General features: G+C 45.6%; 1 pseudogene; it reads left to right on the forward strand.

Moving 5' to 3' along the window:
* Positions 1 to 2,071: 2,071 nt before the first annotated feature.
* Positions 2,072 to 2,191, forward strand: LOC141269251 (5S ribosomal RNA; annotated as a pseudogene).
* The last annotated feature ends 16,543 nt before the right edge of the window (positions 2,192 to 18,734 follow it).

Genomic DNA, 18,734 nt, shown 5'->3' on the forward strand with positions numbered 1-18,734 from the left:
ATTTTAAATAATCGATTCCTCTCCTCATTGGATAAATCAAACTTATCAGAGAAGCTCTCAAATGTCTCTGAATTTCTACAGGCATGGATTTTGACATCATATTTTGGCATGATTTTGTATAATTTCAGCAAATTTTTCCTCATTTTAATTTGGAGTTGAGCCTGGGTAATTCCAGAATTCTCTGATATTTTTAGTGGCTCTTGTACGTCCGTTCCTCCTACGTCACTCACGTCTCCTCCCACATCACCTAGTATGTCGGTTTCTCGTATGTCAGTCATGTCTCCTCCCATGTCAGGTTTCTGTATGTCCGTCTCTTGGTCAGACCCAAGGTCAACTTCAGTTACATACACGTGTCTTACTTCTTGTTCATTTTCCACATTACAGTCAGAATCAGTATCACCGTCTGACACTTCTACACTATTTTCCTGCTTAGAAATCTCTAACACAAGACTATGAAAAAAATCTACCAAATGTAGAATATTTCTCAATTTCTGTTTGTCTCTATTTACCAATTTAGAAGTTAACTGTAAATTCTGCAATTCACATTGTTTGTATAAACTGAGCCACAAAACTTCTATGTCATCTCCTACATTAACTTTGAAATTAATATTACTTTGTTTAACAAAAGAAGAAATTATATCCATATTTTGCTTACCTTAAGATTCCTTGGCTTCTCTTTATCAGCACGTTCTGTCTTCAGTTTGTCTGATTCTGTTGCTTGTTAGTACCTCTGCTTCCTGACTTTCCTCAGTCTGTAGGTCCTTTCTGCTTCTCGTGACAAACTAGTGAATTTACTGACACGTGAACAACAGCTGTTCAGCTCGTCAGGACTCCCCCCTTGTTCACGGAAGAAATTCACTTACTTAATTTAAAAAACAAAAAAACAGGACTGGCTGGCTCATCATTGTAAAATAATACTCTTCCTGTATTATTTTTTTCTACTGAGGACTTCTCAAAGTATCAATATCACGATATTCTTATAAAAAAATGTATCTATTTATTCTTGGATTGTCCATTAAAAAGAATCAGATTGCAGCAGGCACATACAATAATTAGTTATAAAGTAATTGTCCATTTGTCCATAATTAGCTTAATTGTTGAGATTCACCCATCTTTCCTTGGATCCTGGCTGGTAAATCATGTCTTTGTCCAGCATGTGTCCAGGCCTACATGTCATCTGCTTCTCAGCATGAAGATTCTGTGTCTTGTGGGGTGGGCAGAGCAAGAGAGCACCCCCTTTCTGTAACATGGGCTTTTATAGCCAGTCGTATGGACACCTGTTCTACATATGGTAGTGAACCAAAAAAAAACACACAAATAGCGCATGTCAACTAGACATGATGGCTGAGGCATAGATCTCAGAAAAATGATTATCGATTAACATTCCAAATGAATTTCCATAATTAACCATTTAACAGAGACCGCCTGGGAATGCCAGGTGCTGTAGGCTTTTGCTTTTTCCTTCCTTCCACCAGCAGGGGGCACTCTCTTCTATGCCTTTTTTCCATTCCCTTTCACAAGTGCACACATTCATTCTCTTTTCTTTTTTTCATTTGCTTTCTCTCTTGCGCTATTTCATCTCTGCAAAATACCAGCATCCTTCTGATCACCGTGGGCCTCCAGCATTGTTGCTTATTTACTTTTAATACTAGGCTCCTTTTCACCAGGACCAGCGTCTCCCGCGTGGCTGGAGGCAAACACAGGTAACCCCAAGCAGAAGACCTTTGCAGGCAACACGACCCTCCCCCCTGAAGAGCAGCTCAAAGTCACTGGCAACCATCTCACCCTCTTCCTTCATTCACCCCTGGACGTCTCGCTCAGCCCCCAAGTTACGGGTCCAGCTTGCTCTTTCTGTCACATTACCACGATGAAGTGTTTAGCCTGCAGGAGACCCTGCGCCGAGCCATTTTTGAAGACACCTGATGCGGCGGGTGAATCACTGCTAAACAAACCACACCTGTAGGGACGGCACAGACTTTGCATGGACCCTTCGGAGCCCGCCCCGTCACGGCCAGATTGCTCGCCACCAAGCGATCCTGAGAAAGGCTGGCCGGGCGATGGATCAAGCAGCTTCTACTGGCCATACCACCTTGGATACGTCCGATCTCATATAATCTCGGAAGCAAAGCAGGGCTGGGCTCGGACAGTACTTGGATGGGAGACCTCCTGGGAACACCGGGTGCTGTCGACCATTTTGATGACGTTTTTACCTACTGCCCAGCTCGGCTAGCATGGAATGGCGCCTTGCCGGACACCGACCTTAAGTAACTTAGATGATGGAAGCCCCAAGGCCTCTGAGCCAGTTGGCAGCTAAGTACGCTACCCCGCCGCCTTCACGCAGGCCTGACACCTAGCTCCTTGTCACGGCTAGGAGTGTTTATTGACTCCGCAGCTCGCCGTGTGGAAATGATGGCGTTAAAAGCACCCGGGGCCGTGAAGGGGGCAGGCTTTCAGAAGGTGCCCAGGGAAGGTTTTGGATGCCGGCCGCCTAGCGAGGGCCAGCAGAAGTAACATGTTTATCTGCAAAGAAGCTTTTGTAACCAAGCCAGACGGCTGACAAAGAGCTAACCTCAGTGCAAGGAAGGTGCGGAAGGAATTGGGGAGGGGTGATTATTGCTAGGGCCCTGAAATCATAAAACAGGCAGGAGAGTCTGACGCATGGTGACGGAGAGGTTGTAGGCGCAGATAGGGGGTGTTGTCACGTGCGAGCACGTGTGCATGCTGGCTTGTGTGTGAGAGTGCGCTTCCTAGGTGTGCCGCACTGCAGACAGTCAAAGGGATTGTTCCCTTTCATTAAAAGTTAATCCCCGGCTGCAGGCTATTAGAAAGCAACTAACCGCGCTCTACTCACCCTACCCGGGTCTACCGGTGAGTCTCGCCTCTGCTCCCGGCCTGTGGCATTGGCCGTGAAGCTGACGTTCCGTCTACAGCGCTGCAGCCGATCAGTGAGCTCAGCGGCTCTGAGTAAGGCGTTGTGTCTACAAGACCTTTTAAGGAAGCCAGCAAAAAAATTGAAGAGAAGGGAAAGCACAAAAGGACCTGGTCTTGCTGAGCACTGGAAAGGGCAGCCGGCAGCCAGACGTCAAAGTAGAAAAGCAGCAAGTGAGAGGCATGTCTCTGTCTACGGCCACACCACCCTGAACACCCCCGATCTCATCTGATCTTGGAAGCTAAGCAGGGTCAGGCCTGGTTAGTACTTGGATGGGAGACTGTAAAATAATACTCTTCCTGTGTTATTTTTTTCTACTGAGGACTTCTCAAAGTATCAATATCACGATATTCTTATAAAAAAATGTATCTATTTATTCTTGGATTGTCCATTAAAAAGAATCAGATTGCAGCAGGTACATACAATAATTAGTTATAAAGTAATCGTCCATTTGTCAATAATTAGCTTAATTGTTTAATTGTTGAGATACACCCATCTTTCCTTGGATCCTGGCTGGTAAATCATGTCTTTGTCCAGCATGTGTCCAGGCCTACATGTCATCTGCTTCTCAGCATGAAGATTCTGTGTCTTTTGGGGTGGGCAGAGCAAGAGAGACCCCCCTTTCTGTACCATGGGCTTTTATAGCCAGTCGTATGGACACCTGTTCTACATATGGTAGTGAACCAAAAATACACACATAAATAGCGCATGTCAACTAGACACGATGGCTGAGGCATAGAACTCAGAAAAATGATTATCGATTAACATTCCAAATGAATTTCCATAATTAACCATTTAACATTTCCCCCTTTTTGAGAATAAAAGGACTTTAACTGAAAATTCTCAAAAGAAGATACATTCATCAATCATTTTTTCTTTCCTTCTTCCTTGGCAATATCATTAAATTTCCATAATAATAATAATAGTAATAATAGTATCAATATCGGATTATTGTTATATAATGATGTGAATTCATGTTATGGTAAGCCGTGACTAATATTCATTTAATATGTATAATTATACTTCCCTATATCTAAATTGAAGCAATCGCGGGTTCAATCGTCATCATCTGATGTCATCGGGTCGTCGTCTCGTCTTCTTCTTGGTTCTTTTATAACACAGTCTTTAGATGAAAACTCCTTTGAAATAAATTACTGCATGTAGATATTGTGCAGTCCATAATTGTGCTCATTATTGTTCAGTCCATAAACTGTACTCTTTATTAGAAAGATCATGTGTGTCAGTTGATAAGAAAACAAAGTCCATGGATGAAATGTAGCTTTAATATCTGTGCAGTGTCACCTGGACTTACGTTGGATCGTCTTTGGAATCTTCCGTGTGTCCGCACTGGTCTCGTGTCACTTTTGGAACAGATGTGACGTCTTTGGTCAGTAAAGCAAGGGTTAACTTGACACTTTCCTGCTTTATATAGCACCATAACCAGTACTCAGTCCTTTATATACAGGACACATATGCCAGGTATTACCTGTTCACCAGCTTTCATTGAAGCGTTGCAGGTGATAAGAAATAGTGTTGAGCCACCCCCGTAGTGTTCGGGTTCGGTTCGGTTCGTCGAACACCGGGATGTTCGAGGAACTGTTCGTCGAACTGTTCGTCGAACACCTTAGAACACCGTCGAACACCGTTAAAACCAATGGCAGGCAAACAAAAACACATAGAAACACATAGAAAACACCTGCAAAGGTGTCCAAAAGCTGACAAACTGCTCAGAAGACACTCTCTTTAAAAAAGCCGGCCGGCAAATTCAGCAGCGGCATACACCGGTACCCGACAATTTAGACAAGAAGGAATAGAGCATCACACATAGATTAGATAGATAGAAACATGTCAGTCACATATATATGAAGTACAGTGACAGTGTTGGTTACTGCACTTGTCATTTAGTGTAAAGGATTTATTAAAAAAAATATTAGTGTTTTCATGCACCGTCTCTTTAAAAAAGCCGGCCGGCAATTCAGCATCTGTACCCGACAATTTAGAACAGAAAGAATAGAGCTTCACATATAGATTAGATAGATAGAAACATGTCAGTCACATATATAATAAGTACAGTGACAGTGTTGCTTACTGTACTTGTCATTTAGTGTAAAGGATTTATTTAAAAAAATAATAGTGTTTTCATGCACTGTCTCTTTAAAAAAGCCGGCCGGCAATTCAGCAGCGGTACCCGACAATTTAGAACAGAAAGATAGAGCATCACACATAGATTAGATAGATAGAAACATGTCAGTCACATTTATAATAAGTACAGTGACAGTGTTGGTTACTGTACTTGTCATTTAGTGTTAAAATAAAGGATTTATTAAAATAAAAATTGGCGTGGGATCCCCCATAATTTTAGGCTCTAGCGGAGGTTAAGCAGACGGCTGGGGCAGATGTTTGAAGCCTCGGAAGGGGGTAATACCCACGGAGCTTACCAGGCTACTAATATCAGCCCCAGCTGAATACTTAGCCTTTACTAGCTATTAAAATGGGGGACCCCCCCAAAAAAATGACGTGGGGTCCCCCCTATTTTAATAGCTAGCAAAGGCTAGGCAGACAGCTGGGGGCTGATATTAATAGCTCAGGAAGGGTGCCATGAATATTGGCCCCCTCCCAAGCTAGAAACACCAGCCGTCAGCCGCCCCAGAAATGGCGCATCCATAGGATGCGCCAATTCTGGCACTTAGCCTCGCTCTTCCCACTGCCCTGTAGCGGTGGCAGTGGGGTAATAGGGCTGGGGTTGATGTCAGCTTATAATGCCAGCTGACATCAAGGCCAGGTTAGTAATGGAGAGGCGTCTATAAGACACCTCCATTACTAACCCCATAGTCAAAGATAAAAAAAACACAAACACCCAGAATAAAGTCCTTTAATTGAAATAAACACACAATTCTTTATTGTTCTAAATTAAACCATACTTACCGTCACGCCCATTCCAGCTGAAGCCAACGATCTCCTGTAATAAAAATAAAATAATAAACCAACATCATCCTTACCTTTCCATGGTTCCCAGGACAGCTCCAGCTCTGCTACATCGAGATGACTGGCTGGACGACAGCAGAACGCTGCCATCCAGCCTGTCATCCCGCGGACACTGAGAAGCGCAGGCATGCTTGCGCTCCTCAGTGTCTCGCTGTGACGGCATCCAGATGAGCCGAGTTAATGTCCAATGAACTCGGCTCACCTCATGCACGTCACTGACAGCGTGGGAAAATTCTCATGCACTCAGCGCTTCAGCGTGGGAGAATTCTCACACTGAAGCGCTGAGTGCAGGAGAATTTTCCCACGCTGTCAGTGACGTGCAGGAGGTGAGCTGAGTTCATTGGACATGAGCTCACCTTATGAACGTCACTGACAGCGTGGGAAAATTCTCCTGCACTCAGCGCTTCAGCGTGGGAGAATTCTCACGCTGAAGCGCTGAGTGCAGGAGAATTCTCCCACGCTGTCAGTGACGTGCAGGAGGTGAGCTGAGTTCATTGGACATGAGCTCACCTTATGCACGTCACTGACAGCGTGGGAGAATTCTCCTGCACTCACCGCTTCAGCGTGAGAATTTTCCCACGCTGTCAGTGACGTGCATGAGGTGAACCGAGTTCATTGGACATGAACTCGGCTCATCTGGATGCCGTCACAGAGAGACGCTGAGCAGCGCAAGCAAGCCTGCGCTTCTCAGTGTCTGCAGGATGACAGGCTGGATGGCAGCTTTCTGCTGCGGTCCAGCCTGTCATCTCGATGTAGCAGAGCTGAAGCTGTCGTGGGAACCATGGGAAGGTAAGGATTATGTTGCTTTATTATTTTTCTTTTATTGCATTGGATCGTTGGCTTCAGCTGGAATGGACGTGATTGTAAGTATGGTTTAATTTAGAACAATAAAGAATTGTGTCTTTATTTCAATTAAAGGACTTTATTCTGGGTGTTTGTGTTTTTTTTTAACTTTGACTATGGGGTTAGTAATGGGGGTGTCTTATAGACGCCTCTCCATTACTAACCTGGGCTTGATGTCAGCTGGCATTATAAGCTGACATCAACCCCAGCCCTATTACCCCACTGCCACCGCTACAGGGCAGTGGGAAGAGCGAGGCTAAGTGCCAGAATTGGCGCATCCTATGGATGTGCCATTTCTGGGGCGGCTGACGGCTGGTGTTTCTAGCCTGGGAGGGGGCCAATATTCATGGCACCCTTCCTGGGCTATTAATATCAGCCCCCAGCTGTCTGCCTAGCCTTTGCTAGCTATTAAAATAGGGGGGACCCCACGTCAATTCTTTGGGGGGTCCCCCATTTTAATAGCTAGTAAAGGCTAGGCATTCAGCTGGGGGCTGATATTAGTAGCCTGGGAAGCTCCGTGGGTATTACCCCTTCCCAGGCTTCAAACATCTGCCCCAGCCATCTGCTTAACCTCCGCTAGAGACTAAAATTATGGGGGATCCCACGCCAATTTTTTTTTAAATAAATCCTTTATTTTAACACTAAATGACAAGTACAGTAATCAACACTGTCACTGTACTTCATATATATGTGACTGACATGTTTCTATCTATCTAATCTATGTGTGATGCTCTATTGCTTCCATTCTAAATTGTCGGGTACAGATGCTGAATTGCCGGCCGGCTTTTTTAAAGAGACGGTGCATGAAGACACTATTATTTTTTTTAATAAATCCTTTACACTAAATGGCAAGTACAGTAATCAGCACTGTCACTGTACTTCTTATATATGTGACTGACATGTTTCTATCTATCTAATCTATGTGTGATTCTCTATTCCTTCTATTCTAAATTGTCGGGTACCGCTGCTGAATTGCCGGCCGGCTTTTTTAAAGAGACGGTGCATGAAAACACTAATATTTTTTTTATAAATCCTTTACACTAAATGACAAGTACAGTAATCAACACTGTCACTGTACTTCTTATATATGTGACTGACATGTTTCTATCTATCTAATCTATGTGTGATGCTCTATTCTTTCGGTTCTAAATTGTCGGGTACCGGTGTACCGCTGCTGAATTGCCGGCTTTTCATGTTTCACTGTGAACACAGTTCCCATCGATTTGGGTAATCACTCTAATGCCACAACCACCATGGCTGTGGCATTACAGTGAGTGGCAGACAATCCCTGCATGATTGGTGCTCTAAATAGCGCCAGACATGCAGGACACGCTTTTGGTGCACGAACAGTTATCGAACATAACCTCGAACAGCCGAATTTTTTGCAAATCGTTCGGGTTCGTCGAACAACTCGAACAACGCCCAAAACAGCTAGAATTTGAGAATGGCGAACAGTTCTAGTCGAACACCGCTCATCTCTAATAAGAAACCACTGGAACGTGATGAAACTTGAACACAACACAGTACATATAGGATCATCGTCCTCTGCCGTCCTGGTGATCAGTGGTGTGAATTGTATTGTATGTAATGGACACAGTCTATTATAACACTCAGCATTCACACCTGTTACCTTCTGAGACGTCCGGATATCAGTTGCTTCTTCTTGTAACTTTTGAGAATCTCTTTGATTTATAAAAATTAAAAGTCTTTATTAAGATAGAATTCATAATTGCGATGTCTTTATTGAAGTCTTCATTCCCTAATCTGATACCAAATCTGGCAGTTTTTCCTAACCTATAATATCACAGCGTACCATAGCAATCAGTAATATCCATCTAATTATTATCAAAATATTAAATTAAATTATGTTTGGAATAATAAACAATAATAGATAATAATTCATTATCAATCAAGTTCTCCATATGATAGAACATTTTTATGTCATAGGTGTAATTACCTTTTCCAACCCATAGGTGTCAGTGTATTTTGAAAAAACAAGTTTTTATATCTTTATTAAACCAATAATATCAAAGAATGTATACTCCTGAACCAAAATGAATAAATATATGAATGTATGAATGAATGAATGAATAAATGAATGAATGAATTGTTGTGTTTACTCAGAAAATGTAAACATTTTTTTCCTTAGCAATATATATTTAATGAAGCAATACTCTTGTATTAGACATTACTTTATTAAATATTAATGTGTTTTCTCAATTGAGATATTGAACTCAAATAAAATCAAATGAGAATTAAAAAATGAAAAAATAGAAAAATAAGAAGTATAAAGTAAGAATAAAATTTTAAAAATGAAAAATAAAATTAAGAGTAAAAATAAGAATAAAAATAAAAATAAGGCCTTTAAATTTTAATGACAAATGCAGAGTAATTATATTCTCCATAAAAAATACCCTTATATCTCCATTAACTGGATGATTTCATATTTGTCATAACCTTGTACCACCAAAAAATATTAAATTATGCAACTTTGCATGTAATACCCTTCTTAATTATACCATAGTATCTTATTATTATTTCTTCTTTATTAAAATGTGTGGAAAATAAGTATTGATCAAAAGTGATTATGTAATCAGGATCAAAAACACATTTTCCCCCTTAATACCAAAAATATTATTTTATAAAATTTATGTATATATCAGAACCAAATTAAAAATAATTATTCTTCTAGAAATATTGTGCATAAATTTCATATCGATGAGTAGCATAGATTTGACTAAAGAGAGGTGTGTACCTATTTAGGTAACCATTAAAAATAATATTATAGTTATTCAAGAATATTATCATGTGGAAAATTATTCTAAATATAAATTTGCTTTGTAAACCATTTTGATGTGTGGTTGCCCTTATCCACTATTAGTTAAATTAAGAAATAATAATTATTAAAGAAATATAGAAATATATATATGTAGATAATACCTAATTATGTATTATAATTTCCTCAGAATTAAATATATTTTTGTACCTTCATATAAAGAAACATTTTTATTTTTTCAAACATACAAACATACGAGGCCTCTGTCACATCAATCACACTTAGCAGCTGCTGATTTACTCCTCTGTCACCTTCACTCTGACATTCACAGATCTGTTCAACTCAAACATTCCACATATGAAGTTTTAGATATATATATATATATATTTAACCCAAAATTGTTGTATCCCAATTTATTAATGCGCATTGCCATATCATTTGAATATCTTTATATTTCTTTGAATATTCCCCAAGTACATATTATATAATATGAGAGTAAGTCACTGGAATTTCAGACACTTGAAAAAACTCTTGTCTTAGATTCTTTTTTCACTGGCTGCCCGGTCTTAAGTTACATCAGTTGAAAATAGAATGAATGGGATCCTATACTATTAGCTCAAAGTTCAAAGGCCGCAGCTGTCACACGTCATGCTGTAAAGCTACTTTAATTTGCACGAACACTTCATGCACAGAAAATATTAGCAACACAAAAGAATTAATAAGTATTACATATATATTATAGTTCAACTAGTTATATTGTTATTATTTTAAAATGTTATACACATGAAATCAAGCAATTTTTTCACTTCCTGTGTGAATAAAGAAATAAATCCATTTTAGAGTTCTTTGATCAAATCCTGCTTTGGAATGAAAACTCTAAGGAAATATAAGAAAATAAAATTAAATATCAAATTCATACAGAAACAGAATTATTTAAATATCTTATACATATATTGGTTGGTTCTAATGTAATTCAAAATATTGCTACTTAAATTTATATATATGAAGTTCTAATTTAATAATTAATATATATATATATATGTTATAAACGTATATATAAACACAATTATACGCAATCTCTACTTAGACAAGTGTATATATATATATATATATATATATATATGAACTATTAGAAACTATGTAACTACAATTTTACTGTATAAGATTATAAATAAATATTGAGACATTGTATTACATTTTGATACAACATTATAATTACAGTTTTTCCTTAGCCACTCCCTAAACCAAATCTTCTGTCTCTCTCAAATATCTCCAGGAACGCCCTATTTAGGAAAGACAATTTTCTATCCTTCAAAACCTCAGAGAACTGCCTGTTCTTCTGTCCACATTCCATGACATCACTGTGAGTTGGTCGTCTCACCTGTCTCTGTCCATCAGTTTCAGCCATTTTCCTTTTTAGAGAATCACAGTTCTGACTGAGAATTAACTCATTCTGTGGAGAGATGGATCTTTGCACTGGCTGATATGGCTTATAACATATATGAAATCTTCTGCGTATTTGATAGAGTTCACTATGGGGATGACTCAGTCTAGGAGAGTTTGATATTGGCTTTTGTTAAGATTTTACCTTTCCTGGTTTTATAAATTTAGCTTGATTTATTTTCTTTTCACGATTCTCATGTTTTCTAACAAAATCCAGCATCTGCGCACATTCAAATAATGAATTTTTTTGTGATGCCATAACTTGGGAAACTGAATTTAGAAATTTGAATTTTTGTACAAAAATTGTTATCATATGTTGTACTTTTCCATTTTTGATGAGAGCTTTGTACAACCGTTCAAATATGGACATGAATGTATATGTACATTCCTTCCTACCAATCCTTAGTTTCTGCAGATCTTCTATGTTGGGAAAATCCTTTGTGACACAATAAATCAAATATCTTAATCTGTCCGAATCATTTTCCCATCCATTAGGAGAGTCATTTTCACAGGGCATTAAATGTAAACGTCTGGACAATGTCACAGGAATCCATATTTTAAATAATTGATTCCTCTCCTCATTGGATAAATCAAACTTATCAGAGAAGCTCTCAAATGTCTCTGAATTTCTACAGGCATGGATTTTGACATCATATTTTGGCATGATTTTGTATAATTTCAGCAAATTTTTCCTCATTTTAATTTGGAGTTGAGCCTGGGTAATTCCAGAATTCTCTGATATTTTCAGTGGCTCTTGTACGTCCGTTCCTCCTACGTCACTCACGTCTCCTCCCACATCACCTAGTATGTCGGTTTCTCGTATGTCAGTCATGTCTCCTCCCATGTCAGGTTTCTGTATGTCCGTCTTGTAACGGGTCTGGGAGGCGGAACCTCTGAGCTACTATACAAGGGGGCAGTCCTTGTAAGGGAGCGGGTGGCGACCAGGGAAGACGGGCAGGAGGTCACAGCAGGTGACCGGGACAGTCTCTGAGTGAACAGGCTGGAGGTCACGGCAAGTGACCGGGGCAGTCTCTGGATGAACGGGCTGTTGGTCACGGCAAGTGACCGGGGCAGTCTCTGAATGAACGGGCAGATGGTCACGGCAAGTGACCGGGGCAGTCTCTGGATGAACGGGCAGATGGTCGCGGCAAGTGACCGGGGCAGTCTCTGGATTAACGGGCAGATGGTCACGGCAAGTGACCGGGGCAGTCTCTGGATGAACGGGCAGATGGTCACGGCAAGTGACCGGGGCAGTCTCTAGGTAAAGGGTTGGTACGACCTGTGGCGGCTGATGATAGACGTGAGCTCCCAGGTGAGCAGACGAGAGTCTCTGGATGAACGGGTGGTCACAGCATGTGACGGCGGAGCCTCCAGGAAGACCAACTGACAGGCGGCAGATGAGCGCTCCCAGGTGAGCGGGCAGAAGTCTCTGGACAGGCGGGTGGTCACAGCACGTGACGGCAGAGCCTCCAGGTAGGCTAGCAGACAGGCAGCAGATGAGCGCTCCCAGGTGAGCGAGCAAGAGTCACTGGACAGGCAGGAGGTCACAGCACGTGACGGCGGAGCCTCCAGGTAGACTAGCAGGCAGGTAGCTGGTGTGTGCTCTCAGGTGAGCGGGCAAGCTGGTCCATAGACAGACTGACAGGAGTTGGAAGGCAGACCGTCGGACCTCAGGCAAGCAGGCAGGTGGCTGATGTGCGCTCCCAGGTGAGCGGGCAGGCTGGTCCTTAGACAGACTGACAGGAGTAGTAAGGCAGACCGTCGGACCTCAGACTAGCAGGCAGGTAGCAGATAATCAGGCAGGAATCTGGCAGGTAACTGGCAGGTAACTGGCAACGGGACCTGAGGGCTGAAGCAGAGTAGTGAACAGTGCAACAACATTGCTCGGGCACCTCCATTTTGGAGGAGGTGCCTTATATATGGTGAAGTCCTCCGGCCATTGGCCGGGGACTCCTTAGGACGGCGCGCGCGGCCCCTTTAAGAGGGAGGGAGAGCGCGGGCGCGCGCCCTAAGCACAGTGGCCGGGAAGGAGCGCGCGCTGCCAGCAGAGCGGGAGGAGGACGCCGGGCACGGAGCAGAGAGGTGAGGGAACAGCGTCCCTGCCTAGCAGAGGGCAGGGACGCCGGCGCTACAGTACCCCCCCTTTAGGCCCCCCCTTTTTTAGGCCAGACAGAAATTTAGCTAGGATAAGAGGGGCATGGATGTTCTCCCGGGGCTCCCACGTTCTCTCCTCAGGACCAAACCCCCTCCAATCTACTAGAAAAAAGGTCTTTCCTCTTACCCTTTTGGTGGCAAGAATGTTCTCTACCTCAAACTCGTCCTCAGCAGAAACCGGAGCAGGAGGCGTACCTGTAGACTTGGAAAAAGAGTTAAGTACCACAGGTTTGAGGAGAGATACATGGAAGGAGTTAGGGATCCGTAAGTTGGCCGGGAGTTTTAATTTATAGGCCACTGGGTTGATCTGACTGATGACCTCCAGAGGACCGATGAACCGAGGCCCTAACTTGTAAGAAGGTATCTTGAGTCGGACATATTTAGATGAGAGCCAGACTTTATCTCCAGGACGAAATTGTGGAGGATCCAGGCGTTTTTTGTCAGCGTGTCTTTTCATCCGTTCGGACGACTGAAGGAGTGCGGATCGGGTACTCTCCCAAATGGAGGAAAATTTGCTAACGAGAGATTCCGCAGCCGGGTTGTCCACAGAGGTGGAGACAGGAAAAGGAATCCGAGGATGCTGACCGAAGACTACAAAAAACGGGGATTTGGAGGAGGATTCGCTCTCGTGATTGTTATAGGAGAACTCGGCCCAAGGTAGGAGATCCACCCAGTCAGAATGATGGGCATTAACGAAGTGCCGGAGGTAACTGGTCAGGTTCTGATTGATCCGCTCCACTTGACCATTGGACTGTGGGTGGTAAGGGGAAGAGAAGTCCAGGGTGACGTCTAGCAGTTTACAAGTGGCTCTCCAGAAACGTGAGGTGAACTGTACCCCACGATCCGACACGATGTGGAGGGGCAGGCCATGAAGACGGAAGATGTGGCGGATAAAGTCTTTTGCCAGCTCGGGTGCAGACGGGAGACCAGGCAGGGGAATAAAGTGAGCCATCTTGGAAAAGCGGTCAGCGACCACCCAAATGACCGAACAACCGGCAGAGACGGGGAGATCAGTTATGAAGTCCATAGCAATATGCTGCCAGGGGCCAGCAGGCACAGGAAGCGGAAGAAGGCGACCGGCTGGCAGGTGTCTCGGGACTTTGTTGCGGGCGCAGGACACACAGGCAGAAACAAAGTCTATTACGTCCTTGTGCAGGGTAGGCCACCAGTAGTGCCGGGCAATAAGCTGGAGGGTCTTTTTCTGACCGGCGTGGCCAGCTAGTTTAGACGAGTGACCCCAGTGTAGGATCTTCTCCCGATCAGGTACTGATACGAACGTCTTACCGGGAGGGAGACGATTTAGACTCACGGGAGCCACCTGCATTACTCTGGCGGGATCGATGATATGTTTAGGTTCTTCCTCGAGATCGGACACCAGAAAGGATCGGGACAAGGCATCTGTTTTGACGTTTTTGTCAGCCGGGCGAAAATGAAGAACAAAATCAAAGCGAGCAAAAAACAAGGACCACCGGGCTTGGCACGGGTTAAGTCTCTGGGCATGCTGGAGGTAAGCCAAGTTCTTGTGGTCAGTGTAAATTATTACCGGGTGAAGAGCCCCCTCGAGTAGGTAACGCCACTCCTCCAATGCCAGTTTGATGGCCAATAACTCTCGGTCTCCTATGGAATAGTTGCGCTCAGAAGAGGAGAAGAGTTTGGAGAAGAAGCCACAAGTTACCATTTTCCCGGAAGATGATTTTTGAGTAAGTACCACTCCGGCTCCAGAGGAGGAGGCGTCAACTTCCAGGAAGAACTGCTTGTTGCCGTCCGGGCGATGCAGCACCGGGGCGGAAGAGAAGGCCTGTTTTAGGGAAAGAAAGGCCTCCTCTGCTTCGGGTGGCCACTCTTTGGGATTAGTACCCTTACGGGTGAGCACGGAAATTGGGGCAGTCCGGGAAGAGAAGTGTGGTATGAAGAGGCGGTAGTAGTTGGCGAAGCCCAGGAATCGCTGAATGGCCTTCAACCCCTCCGGTCGAGGCCATTTCTCGATGGCAGACAGTTTCTCTGGATCCATTCGTAGGCCGGTCTGAGAAATAATGTAGCCCAAAAACGGAAGCGAGGTCTGCTCAAAGAGGCACTTCTCGTATTTAGCGAAGAGGTGATTCTGCCTGAGCCTGAGCAGGACCTGACGAACGTCCCTCCGGTGAGTCTGGAGATCCGGAGAGAAGACCAAGATGTCGTCCAGGTACACCACTACGCAGGAGTAGAGAAGGTCCCGGAAGATGTCATTGACCAACTGTTGAAAGACGGCAGGAGCGTTACAGAGACCAAAGGGCATTACCAGATATTCATAGTGGCCGTCCCGGGTGTTGAATGCCGTCTTCCATTCATCCCCCTGACGGATACGAACCAGGTTGTACGCCCCACGGAGGTCCAGTTTGGTGAAGATTTTAGCCCCCCTCAGACGATCAAATAACTCCGGAATGAGCGGAAGGGGGTACTTATTCTTCACCGTGATCTGGTTAAGGCCTCTATAGTCTATACAGGGACGGAGAGAGCCGTCCTTCTTTTTGACGAAAAAGAAGCCTGCTCCCGCCGGGGAGGTAGATTTCCGGATGAATCCCCTGGCCAGATTCTCCTCAATATATTCGGACATCGACCGGGTCTCAGCAGCGGATAAAGGATAAATACGCCCATGGGAAGGAGTAGTACCAGGTAACAGGTCGATAGGGCAGTCGTATGGTCTATGAGTAGGTAGTGTCTCTGCTTCCTTTTTATTAAAGACATCAGCATAAGACCAATAAGGAATCGGAAGTCCAGGTAGATTAGCTGGGGTAGAAGAAGGACGGACGGGATGGACGGGAACCAGACAGGTCTTATGGCAGTCCTGTCCCCAGCGAAGGACTTCTCCGGTCTGCCAGTCAAGCACGGGTGCATGTCTCTGGAGCCAAGGTAGGCCTAGCAAGAGGGCGTGAGAGAGTCCAGGCAGAACATGAAAGGAGATACTCTCAGAATGCAGCATTCCCACCTGCAGAGTAATGGATTCGGTGATGAGTTGGATGGGGCGTGGTAAGAGGCCCCCATCCACGGCAGCAACAGACAAGGGTACAGCCAGAGGTTTGGTGGGGATGCGGTATTTCTCTACCAGGGACTGTGAAATAAGATTCCCGGCTGCTCCAGAGTCAAGTTGGGCTAGTTCGAAATAACGGTTCTCCCCGCAGACGATTGCGACTGACAGCAGCAGAGATGGAGAGGATTTATTCTTGTCTAGGTCGACCTCTCTGAGCGAACCTAGACACAGGCGTTTCCCGACCTCTCCGGGCAGGCAAGGATCCGGTGCTCCTTACTGCCACAGTAGAAGCAGCTCCCCTCGGCACGGCGTAAGTCCTGACGGGTTTTGACCATCTTGGTCTGGTCGACCTGCATAGACTCAGGAGAGTGTACCTGGGTAGAGACGGAGGGAGTGACGGGTTTCTGAAAAGTAGGAGCTAGACGTGGTAACCTCCTCTCACGGGTGACCTCTTTGGCACGCTCCTGGAAACGTAGGTCAATCCGGGTGGCAAGAGTTATTAGGTCATCGAGAGTGGTAGGAATGTCCCGACATGCAAGTTCATCTTTAATACGGCCGGACAGACCCTCCCAGAAGACGGATACCAGAGCATCATTATCCCAGGCCAGCTTCGAGGCAAGGGTATGGAACCGTATGGCATATTGGCCCACGGTGAGACTTCCCTGACGGAGGCGTAGCAGTGATGATGCGGATGAGGTCTTCCGTCCGGGTTCGTCGAAGACTTTCCGGAAAGCCGTGAGAAAAGCAGGCAAGTTGGACACCAGGGGGTCTCCTCTCTCCCATAGAGGATTTAGCCAGGCCAGGGCCTCCCCGGTGAGATGGGACATGATGAATTCAATTTTGGCCCGGTCGGAGTTAAACTGGTGGGACAATAGTTCAAAGTGCAGGGTGCACTGATTTATGAAGCCCCGAGCCTGGGCGGAGTCGCCTCCGAAGCGAGGAGGTGCAGAAAGCCGGAGTCCGGGGTAGGATACCATGGTATTAGTGGGCAGTGGAGCTGCCGGATTGCGAGACATGGCACTGGCGGAGGTTGCTGGTGGAGCAGTCAGAGTGTCCAGGCGAGTATTGACATTCCGCAGGTGACCCAGGATGGACTCCTGTTGGGACCTTTGACGGGACAGTTCATGACACAGGTCCGAGAGCGAGGGAGCTTGGGTGCCACCGGGTTCCATGGCCCGAGCAAACTGTAACGGGTCTGGGAGGCGGAACCTCTGAGCTACTATACAAGGGGGCAGTCCTTGTAAGGGAGCGGGTGGCGACCAGGGAAGATGGGCAGGAGGTCACAGCAGGTGACCGGGACAGTCTCTGAGTGAACGGGCTGGAGGTCACGGCAAGTGACCGGGGCAGTCTCTGGATGAATGGGCTGATGGTCAGGGCAAGTGACCGGGGCAGTCTCTGAATGAACGGGCAGATGGTCACGGCAAGTGACCGGGGCAGTCTCTGGATGAACGGGCAGATGGTCACGGCAAGTGACCGGGGCAGTCTCTGGATGAACGGGCAGATGGTCACGGCAAGTGACCGGGGCAGTCTCTAGATAAAGGGTTGGTACGACCTGTGGCGGCTGATGATAGACGTGAGCTCCCAGGTGAGCAGGCGAGAGTCTCTGGATGAACGGGTGGTCACAGCATGTGACGGCGGAGCCTCCAGGAAGACCAACTGACAGGCGGCAGATGAGTGCTCCCAGGTGAGCGGGCAGAAGTCTCTGGACAGGCGGGTGGTCACAGCACGTGACGGCAGAGCCTCCAGGTAGGCTAGCAGACAGGCAGCAGAAGAGCGCTCCCAGGTGAGCGAGCAGGAGTCACTGGACAGTCAGGTGGTCACAGCACGTGACGGCGGAGCCTCCAGGTAGACTAGCAGGCAGGTAGCTGGTGTGTGCTCCCAGGTGAGCGGGCAAGTTGGTCCATAGACAGACTGACAGGAGTTGGAAGGCAGACCGTCGGACCTCAGGCAAGCAGGCAGGAGGCTGATGTGCGCTCCCAGGTGAGCGGGCAGGCTGGTCCTTAGACAGACTGACAGGAGTAGTAAGGCAGACCGTCGGACCTCAGACTAGCAGGCAGGTAGCAGATAATCAGGCAGGAATCTGGCAGGTAACTGGCAGGTAACTGGCAACGGGACCTGAGGGCTGAAGCAGAGTAGTGAACAGTGCAACAACATTGCTCGGGCACCTTCATTTTGGAGGAGGTGCCTTATATATGGTGAAGTCCTCCGGCCATTGGCCGGGGACTCCTTAGGACGGCGCGCACGGCCCCTTTAAGAGGGAGGGAGAGCGCGCGTGCCCTAAGCACAGTGGCCGGGAAGTAGCGCGCGCTGCCAGCAGAGCGGGAGGAGGACGCCGGGCACGGAGCAGAGAGGTGAGGGGAACAGCGTCCCTGCCTAGCAGAGGGCAGGGACGCCGGCGCTACACGTCTCTTGGTCAGACCCAAGGTCACCTTCAGTTACAGACACGTGTCTTACTTCTTGTTCATTTTCCACATTACAGTCAGAATCAGTATCACCGTCTGACACTTCTACACTATTTTCCTGCTTAGAAATCTCTAACACAAGACTATGAAAAAAATCTACCAAATGTAGAATATTTCTCAATTTCTGTTTGTCTC

The sequence above is a fragment of the Phyllobates terribilis genome, unplaced genomic scaffold, assembly GCF_046119375.1.
Source record: "Phyllobates terribilis strain yellow unplaced genomic scaffold, ASM4611937v1 Scaffold_4__5_contigs__length_816908805, whole genome shotgun sequence".
In the NCBI taxonomy this organism is placed as follows: Eukaryota; Metazoa; Chordata; class Amphibia; order Anura; family Dendrobatidae; genus Phyllobates; species Phyllobates terribilis.